Genomic DNA, 9,690 nt, shown 5'->3' with positions numbered 1-9,690 from the left:
GTTTTTTGTTTCTTGCGCTGATTTCTTGTGGTGGGGTAGTTATTTTTCAATCATCATTTATTTGTCTTCTTGATTCTATTGATTGAAGACTTTTGTAATGAATGGTACCATGTCTAGTGTATTATAGTAGTATTTGTAAGGTGTGAGTTGGTGGTGTGTGGCCATGGTGATTCCACAACCAATTAAGTTGAGTAAAAATGCAAGTGGTTGGTGCCTCCAAGTGTGAGATGATGTGATGGTATTGTTGGAGGCCACAGAAACATAGGTGGACATGAGGTCCGGTCCCATCTCATGTCACTATTACACTAAAATACAACATCCATGTACCCAGTGGCTAGGCCAGGCCCTGGGCCTACGAATTTGTATTCTATGGTTATTCCGTACATAATTTTAAATTCTTAAATTAAAAATAAAATTATTACTAACCTCTATTTCACCACAACAAATAGGACCACATTTAACATCTAGTTTTTGGTAGGTTGGAAAGATGTCCTTTCTTCTCTATCCCTTCAAATGTTAATCTTGGTCAAATCTAATAAATTTGGGACGCCTACACGAACCACAAAAAGATGTGAAGCGCAATTGCTTACAATTGATTAAAGTTAAGGCACTCCAAGATCTCTCTAAGGATCTTTTTGTTTAACAGTGAACTATATAAATAGTACTATATGATTTTTTAATTTTGCACAAAATGGTACTTGATCTTTATTTTATATCATTTTCAATACCTTGTGAAAAAAATAACCTAGACACTAAACATGTGATTTTTGAGTCATGGAGAGTATCTTTGAAAATTTCAATTAAATAGTACCAAACATGTGGTTTTTTTCCTTTCTTCTTTCGTTTTTCTTCTTGGTTTCTTTTTTATCTTCTTTCTTTTTTCTTCATTTTCTTCTTTTTTTTAGTATTTTATACATACACCTAATTGATATTCATAATATAAATTAAGGACAAAATATCTAACTAAATCAATTGTTTAAACTAATTAAATATATTGAATATTTTTAAGTTAATTGTTTTAAATTATTTTAGGACTAATACACCTAACTAAATATATTCAATCATTTTATACTGTTATGAATATAATTTATAATTTTAAATTTTATTAAGATTATATTGATTAGTTATTAATAAGATAAAATAATAATAATTATTATTATTTATTTAATATTATATGATTTATATTTTAAATAAGTATATTATAATTATTTATCAATTACGAGTTATTAATATTATAATAATATAATAATTAAATATAATTTAAACTATAACTATAATTAAGTATGAGTCATAATTTGAATTATATTAAAAAGAAAATTAATATTAATTTATAATATCATAATAATAATATTATTAATAATAGTATATAAGAGAAAGATAGAGACGATATATATATATATATATAGTGATAGGGTTTTGATCTATGAAAACTAGATTTAAATACAGAAACGCAAAACAATATCATGCTTAGGGCATTTTTAGGTCATGGTTAGTGTATTTTTAGGTCATATTAACCAAGTATGACCTAAAATGATCTTAACATGACATTAAACTCAAATCTTATAATATGACCTAAAACTGCTTAATTATGACCTTCCGTGTTTTTGGTTAATTATTGACCATTAGATCATCTAATCATAGGGCTGAGATTTGGGCTGCATTTCTGGATTTAAAAACATACTTATTTTGATCATCTACCTATAGTGATATAGATATAAATTGTTCACATTATGAGAAAATGATAAAATTTACATGTTGAAAGATTTGTAGTAAAATTTATACAATTGTCAAAAATTGAATGAGCTATCATTGTAAAATTGGTTCATGTTCTCGAAATTAATAAACTTTTAGCAATAATTTAGTAAACTATAAAAAGAAGCAAATGCGTAATTATTTTCTTTAATCGGAATAGTTCGGTAGTTAGTTTCAAGTTCCAAATTAGGGAGTAATAAATTTCATATCTTGGATGAATGGCTAATCTATTTTTGGATTCTAATCCGGCAAATTTACTAGTTTCATAGTAATATTTTAGTAGTATTATATGGTATTTCTTGATAATAATATTATGATTGATGTATGTCCAAAATCCCACACGGCTACTCCGCTACCGTTAGAGCATCTCCAATAGAAATAGCTTAGTCATAGCTCAGCTATAGTCTAGCCACAAACTCCTCCTGCCACATCAGCAGCACTAAAAACTCCTCCTGCCACATCATCATGACAAACAACTGGACAAGCAATAGATCAGCCATAGCCTAGCCACAATAAACAAAATTATAAAAACAAATAATTAACAATCACACAAAATACGGAATTAAATTTACGACACAGATACGAGAAAACTCAATAATAGTATTGAAAATTTAAAAAGTACATTAATTAAAAAAAATTACATTAATCTAAAAAAAACTCCTCCGCCACACACGAGCCTCCCCGCCTCCGCCTCACTCCTCACCGTTGTCGCCGTCGCCGCCGCTATCCGGGACCCCCAAATCTGCGGCATCTGAGCCCGCGTCTGAGCCCCCCACCTGTGCCACGGCGGGATTCAAATCGGCCCGCATACTCACGAGCATTGCGTGAAGAAAACTCTTCTCCTCGGGGTCAGTTGCCGCCCTCCATTCAGCTAAGATCTTGTACATCTGAGCTCGCGTTTGTTGACGCGCGAAGAAGAGGAGCTCGGCTGTCGACCCACCAATAGGGGGGATGCCGACTGGACCTCCTGGGAGGCGTGGCGAGCCCGTTGCGCCCGCCTTTGACCAATCGGGCGAGTGCGGCGAGCAAACGCGGGAGGGGATGGGAACTCCTGTACATCATCGGGGAGGTCGTGGGAACCGCCGCTGCTACTGCCGCTGTAATCACCGGTATAGTTCAGACGCTGCTTCTTCGGCCAGCCAGCATCGACACATGCCCGAAACTTCTCGGAGTCCATCAGTACCTCATAGCAATTCCAGTAGGTGAACTCCTTATAAAGCTCGGGCACGGGGAAGGCTTTCTCGGCTATCCTCCTGCAGTCGTCCTCAGTTTGGCCACTGGTCTGCATGCGGAGGGCGTTGGTGTACAAGCCCGAAAATCGGGAGACCCCAGCCCTGATTCGGTCCCACCCCTTCTGGCACTCCTCCCCGCTGCGTGGCCTCCCCTCCGGGCAAAATGCCTTGTAGGCTGCTGCTATTTTAGCCCACAAGTTGACGATCCTCTGATTGTTCGAGGCGAGGGGATCATCGCAAACACTCACCCACGCCTTGGACAGCGCGACGTTCTCCGCGTCCGTCCACTTCCTCGGTGCCGGGCTGTCGTCATCAACCGGCTACGGCGACTCACCGACCACCCTCTTGCCCTTCCCCTTCTTCTTCTTTGGCGCGCCCCGACCCCGCCCTACTCCCCCCGTTTGAACGGGGGTATCCGCATCCCCGAGATCTATCCCCAACTCGTCTAAGGAGAAAGTATCACACCCAGTGAACTGCGTCTCCGATGGGGTCGATGTGTGCGAAGAAGCAGTTACAAAATCAAAATTAGGGCGATAGACGTTGTCCCCCCCCCCCCCGGCATCCCCTGCCATCCCGGCATACCACCCCCGGATGCCATCCCGGGCATCATCTGCTGCCAAGGGTACATGTTGTACCCGGCCATCGGACCCCATCCACCTCCCACGGGTACCGTGGGAGTTTGAGACCCGCTCGTCCCTGAAGTAGGCTCGTTGTTGTGCTCCATTTCGCGTTGTTGCTCTTGTACAGAAATTAAGATAGAGAGAATACTCGTTAAAACAAGTGGTGCAAATGAAAATGACGTGCAAATCGCGTATATATAGTGTTTTGCAAATTAAATAAAAAAAATCCGCTGGCCGATCGCTCGCCGATCAGGAGCCTGCAATGAAGGCCAGTCGATCAGCGAGCGCATCGGCCAGCGCTCGAGAATCGGCGTGCGCTCGCCATTTTTCTCGCCGATTTGGCGCTCGCCTGCTGCAATAGTTCGGCGAGCGGACTGGCGAGCGCCAGGGATCGGTTCGCCGGTCCGCTCACCGCCATTGTGGATGCTCTTAGCTTCAGTTCCCCATTTTCGATACAACAAAAATTGAAAGGTCGTCCAAAAACAGTTGACGTGGCAGGAAACACTTTAACTTTTTGTTGATTTTATACTATATTCCTATGCTTAGATTATGGAGTACTCCTTATTCCTTTTTTAGCTACGACGTTCACATAATAACATCCATCGCTTCAAACTAACATTATTATTTTTTTATTACTATTATTTATTTTTATTATTAGTATTACTGTATTAAGTACTATTCCAGTAGATTTCTTAATAAAATATTCTAACGAGTATTACTTATTCGCCACACATATTGCAAATAAAAGTCGATAAGGAATAATGCTAAGGGATATGGCCATGTGGCCTAATATCATGAACTTTATTTGAATTTATTATTTTTCTCCGACGAAAAATTCTAGTGAATAGTATCATGATACAGATTTTTTTTCGTAATTTCTCGACAATAACTTCGAGATCTTCAACTTCTTCAATATTTGAGGATAGTTTTTCTTGTAGTCGAATTTTTTTCGTTGGTAAAAAATAACAAACTCAAGTAAAATTCATAATATTATTTGTCAAGTTAAAAATTTATGAAAAAATTAAACTTTTTGAAAATTTTATGATATTAGGGTCAATATCCCAGCTTAGTAGTACTAATTAATAGTCCGAACGAGAATTGTATGGGACTATTTGTGCTGCTTTAAATATTAGAGCATCTCCAGTAAGACTGGACGTCAAATAGTCCTCACATATCCTTCACACTGCCACATCATCAGCACTACAATTCTCCTGCCACATCAGCTTGTCACATCAACTGGACATCAAATAGCCCTCACATAGCCTTCACACTACCTATCCACATCACTAATAACAATTATATAATTTAATTTACACTCGTATCAACATACGAAATTTAATTTACGAGACAAATACGGAAAATTCGAATAATAATATTAAAACTTAAAAAGTACATTAATTTTAAAAAAAAGTACAATAACTTTAAAAAAAGTACAAAAATTAAAAAGTACATTAATTTAAAAAAGTAAAACAAAATCACTCCTCGCCGCCGTCCTCGTCTCCGTCGTCGCCCAGCGCTTCTTCACCGTCGTCGCCGCCGCCTCCGTCGCCACCTACGCCGCGGCTATTCCGGCCGGTGTCCCTCCTCATCGCCTCCAATTCTTCACACTGGCTCTGGAGCAATACACGAAGAAAATCCTTCACCTCGGGGTCCACCGCCGCTTGGAAGTCGGCTAAGGTCTTCACCATTTGAGCACGCGTTTGTTGGTGCGAATGAAAATGACGTTCAAAGCGCGTATATATAGTGTTTTCAAAAGAAAAAAAAATAAAAAATAAAATCTGACTCTGGTTTGACGCCGATCCGGGACCCACAATGGCGCCGTGAGGATCGGCGTCGGAATCGGGGGTCATCGCGCGAATCGGCATGGCCACGCCGATTTTGACGCCGATTCCAATGGTTCGGCGTCAGAACCGGCGTCGGCGAAAAATCGGCGTCGCGATTTTGACGCCGGCATTGGAGATGCTCTTAGGAATCTTTGATGTTCAATAATTTGTTGACCAGATGTGACGATATGATTAAGTTTTGGATTTCAAATTTATTTCCTACACTAGTACTTATTTTTTTGGTTTAGGAGATTGAATTTGTTATCCAATTCAGTGCACTTGATTATCTTTGGATATTGGATAATGTATGTTTTGTATCTAGCAAACTTTATCATGTGTTTGAATAATGTGACAACATGTCTACCCCTAATTTTATCATAAATTATTAGTTCCCATTTTGTTCTAATTATTTTTATGTTTTATTAAAAGTATTTCCTCCGTCCGCCATTAAGAGTCTCATTTATAGGCGGCATGAATTTTAAGAAATGTTAAAAAAAATGGATGAAAAAAAGTTAGTGGAATAAGGGTCTCACTTGTATATATTAATTTTAAATGAAATGTTAGTGGAATGAGTTAGTAGAAGGTGAGACTCTATTACCATTTATGGTAAAAGTGAACTGGGACTCATATTCGCAGATGGATTAAAATGAAAAAACGAAACTCCTATTCGTAGACAGAAGGAGTAATTAATAAGGGAAATGCTATGTGGCCACATTATGGCTGGCCATAATAGGATATTTTGGTCAATATACATACCAAACAATTAATAAATTAATAAAATCATGAAGATATTCATATATTCTGATTTAAAAGTAGTTATAGATATTAAACAATTAAATTATAAAATATAAAACAAAAAATTAAAGTTTATAAAAACTGAGTGGATATCTAACATAAGAAACGAAAATGAGCTACATATTCAAAGTTCCAAGATGATTTGACGACTTAGTCTTTTATGTGTATTATTTCGGGACAAAGGATAAATTAGTCTTAGATAATTGTTACTTTTAAGATGAACTAAATCCAAGTAAATAAGCATTAAAGGTAACAATATTTTATTTTTATGGCCAGCCACATTATGGCCATTTAGCACTACTCAATTAATAAATACATAAACCAAAGATGTTCTAGGAATTTCATATGCCCAATAAGATTATATCGATGAAAGAAATAATGCATTTATATGTTAGCTTAGTTCGTGCGTGTATATAAGTTAGTTGTGATAGGTTGAAAGTTGTTTGTTCATTAATGTTTCTAATTAACTGAACCCACCTCATTATTTATCTATTTCTGTAACCTTTATTATAGCCGTACGCAACCAAACAAACATTATGTTGCGCAATGTTTCGTTAAATTAATACTACTACTATGAATATTAGGTATCCATCTTTATATATTCAATAATCAATAGCCACTAAGTGAACGTCAATTATCTAAAGGAAATTAAGTATTTTTTGTTACTTTATTGTTTCTTCAATAGTATATCACGAAATATTGAATAGAAGATTAGAAGTATAATGAATGTTACAAACAAATAATTATTGAGATTGCAGATTATATTTTGATTACAAAGTTTGATGCATTAAATACCGATTATAACTTATAATTAAGGTGTGTCTAAGACTCCAATGACATTTATAAATTATAGATGGCGTTCTTACCAAAGTTCATGGAAAGTATAAATACATTTACATAATGATTTATTAATGACAATGGGAATTTGGAGTTGCTATGACATATCCCACTAAGCAAGGCTTACGCGAATGATATTATTATGTAAATGTAAAATCATTATTTAAAGTTTACATCTTCAAAATATAACATAAATACACAACACAACACAACACAAGTTATATCTTAGACAAGATTGAAAGGCAGACTCCATAAAGATAAAATCAAACCGAGAGTCTATTTCAAATCAAATTTTCAAGAATGATAACATATATATAGGTGGGAAGAATATGAAAATGTTGATTTGAGATAAAAGTTTGTCTAATTAGAAAAATTGCAAAAAAAGTTGGATGATGAACTTTTCTTTGATTCATGTGCTTAAAGGAAAGGTATCTTGAAGGTCACCTTGGAAACTTATTGAATTTTATTTTAAGATAATTGTAATTGAAATTTTATTTATCGGATTATATTGGATGATTAACTTTTTGTTGACTTAGGACCAATCCCATACTCCCTCCGTCTCTTAAATTTTATCACACTTTGACCGGACGCATGAGTTTTAAGAAATTTAATGGAAAGTGAGTTGAAAAACTTAGTGAAGAGTAGATCCTACTTTTATAGTTTTATAATAAAATGATTTAGTAGTATATGGACACTACCAAAAATGATAAAAAAGTAAAATGTGACAAATTTTGTAGGACGGACATAAATGAAAAAAATCTGACAAAATTTAAGGGAATGAGGGAGTATAAGTTTTGAAACTGAAATATAATATTATAATTTTTAATTTTCTTAATCATTTCATGATAGTTAAAATTGAAACTATTTTGTCAAAATAAAATGATGTGATTTGAGAACAAAACGACTTTATATTTAACGAAACGGCATCATTGTATTTTGAATGCTTATTAAAGTATGCTAATATATTCAAATCTACGTAGTTCTGATATTATACTCCTTCCGATCCATAAAAATAAAGACATTTTTCATTTTAAAATGTTCTATAAAATTATTACCTTCTATTTTTGGCAACTTCTTTATCTCTAATAAGGTGTACCACATTATCCACTAACAATACCATAATTATTTTTTCTTTTTATATCTCTCTTACTTTACCAATTGTCCATTAATTCTTGTGTCGTTCCAAATATTCATAATTTTATGGGACGAATGGAGCATCATATTTGATTTTGTTATATAGTAGTATTAATTTTGATTGTGGAAATTATGAGGCTTTTTCATAGTGGAGTACTATTTTTGAAAGAAAGTTGTAATTTTATATTTCACTTTTAAAATAATACTAAGATTCATTAGAAGTCGATCAAAAGGTAGGATACAAAATGAAAATTATACGGTCAGTTTTTGTAGAAATATGAAAAACCAAGAAGATAGGTGGTCGGTGCCTCTGATGCATTTTGCTGAAAAAACATGAAATCGAGATCGACTTGTGAATTACTATGTGTTAGTCTTTTATACACTTGTTATTTGTATTTGAAATTGGGATCAAATTTCATTTAGGGCATTGGCAATGGGCGCCCTATGCATGGCAACATTATCATTATATCCTCGTACCCTTCCACCTGTAGTGGGGCGCTCTATAATCCGTCATAAATATTTTCTTTATTTGAATATTTAAATAATTATAAAAATTGGAAAAAAAAACCTTCATTTCATTTAAAATTAATACATTACAATACGAATTAAAAAAAATACGTATTCTCAACGACGGCGGTTACGGTCCCAAACTTCTTCAATCAATGTCGTTCATGAGCTGAGCATGGTCTTGTTGGTTGCGCATTGAGGTCGGTCTAGATAGAACCTCATTGAAGCCCGTCGGTGATCCTCGAGCGTCGGGCGCGGTCACCGTGCTGGAGCTAAATCCACCTTCATCATCGGCCCAATCAGGTGACGGTCGCCGCCGCCTCCTCCTCCTCCTTGCGCTGCATTTCAGCTAAGCAATCCGCCATTGCGTCATTAACGGCATCGAATAAGGCTCGAGTCAAGGTCCGACTAACGCCCTCCGAGGTACTCCAGTCGTCGTCGTGGTTCATTTTTGTTTGTGAGAGATGATCAAAATATTCGTATGGAAAGTGAGAGATGAGAGAAATGTTCGTATGAAAAATAGAATGAGAAACGAGGTTTAAATAAACAAAAATTAAAAAAAAAAACGAAAACGCGTTGCATCGTCCGCGTCGCCCACAGTGGGCGGACGATGGCGCGGACGATCTATAGGGCGCGCCCGAGACATCAGGTGACCTATCGCCCGCCCCATTACGGATGCCCTTAACGCGTATGACTTTCGTTTCAGAATATGTATTTGTAGACATATCATAATAGAAATTTATACTGCGAATTTGAGTAAACAAACAGATCATTGATTAATTAATTAACTAGCAATGGTATTATAATTTTGATATTTGATTTAGTCCATAAGCTTAAATTAAGATTAACTAATTTTAGTTTTTAATAAAATGAGATAAATATAACTTGCAATATTATTCAAATTATGTTAAACATAGTTTAGATAATTAAAATAAGAATATAGTTATATTATCCCATACCAAAACGGCTGGCTATACCAGAAGACGTAAT

The sequence above is a fragment of the Salvia splendens genome, chromosome 1 (genome assembly GCF_004379255.2).
Source record: "Salvia splendens isolate huo1 chromosome 1, SspV2, whole genome shotgun sequence".
Lineage (NCBI taxonomy): Eukaryota > Viridiplantae > Streptophyta > Magnoliopsida > Lamiales > Lamiaceae > Salvia > Salvia splendens.
This window is presented reverse-complemented; position numbering follows the sequence as displayed.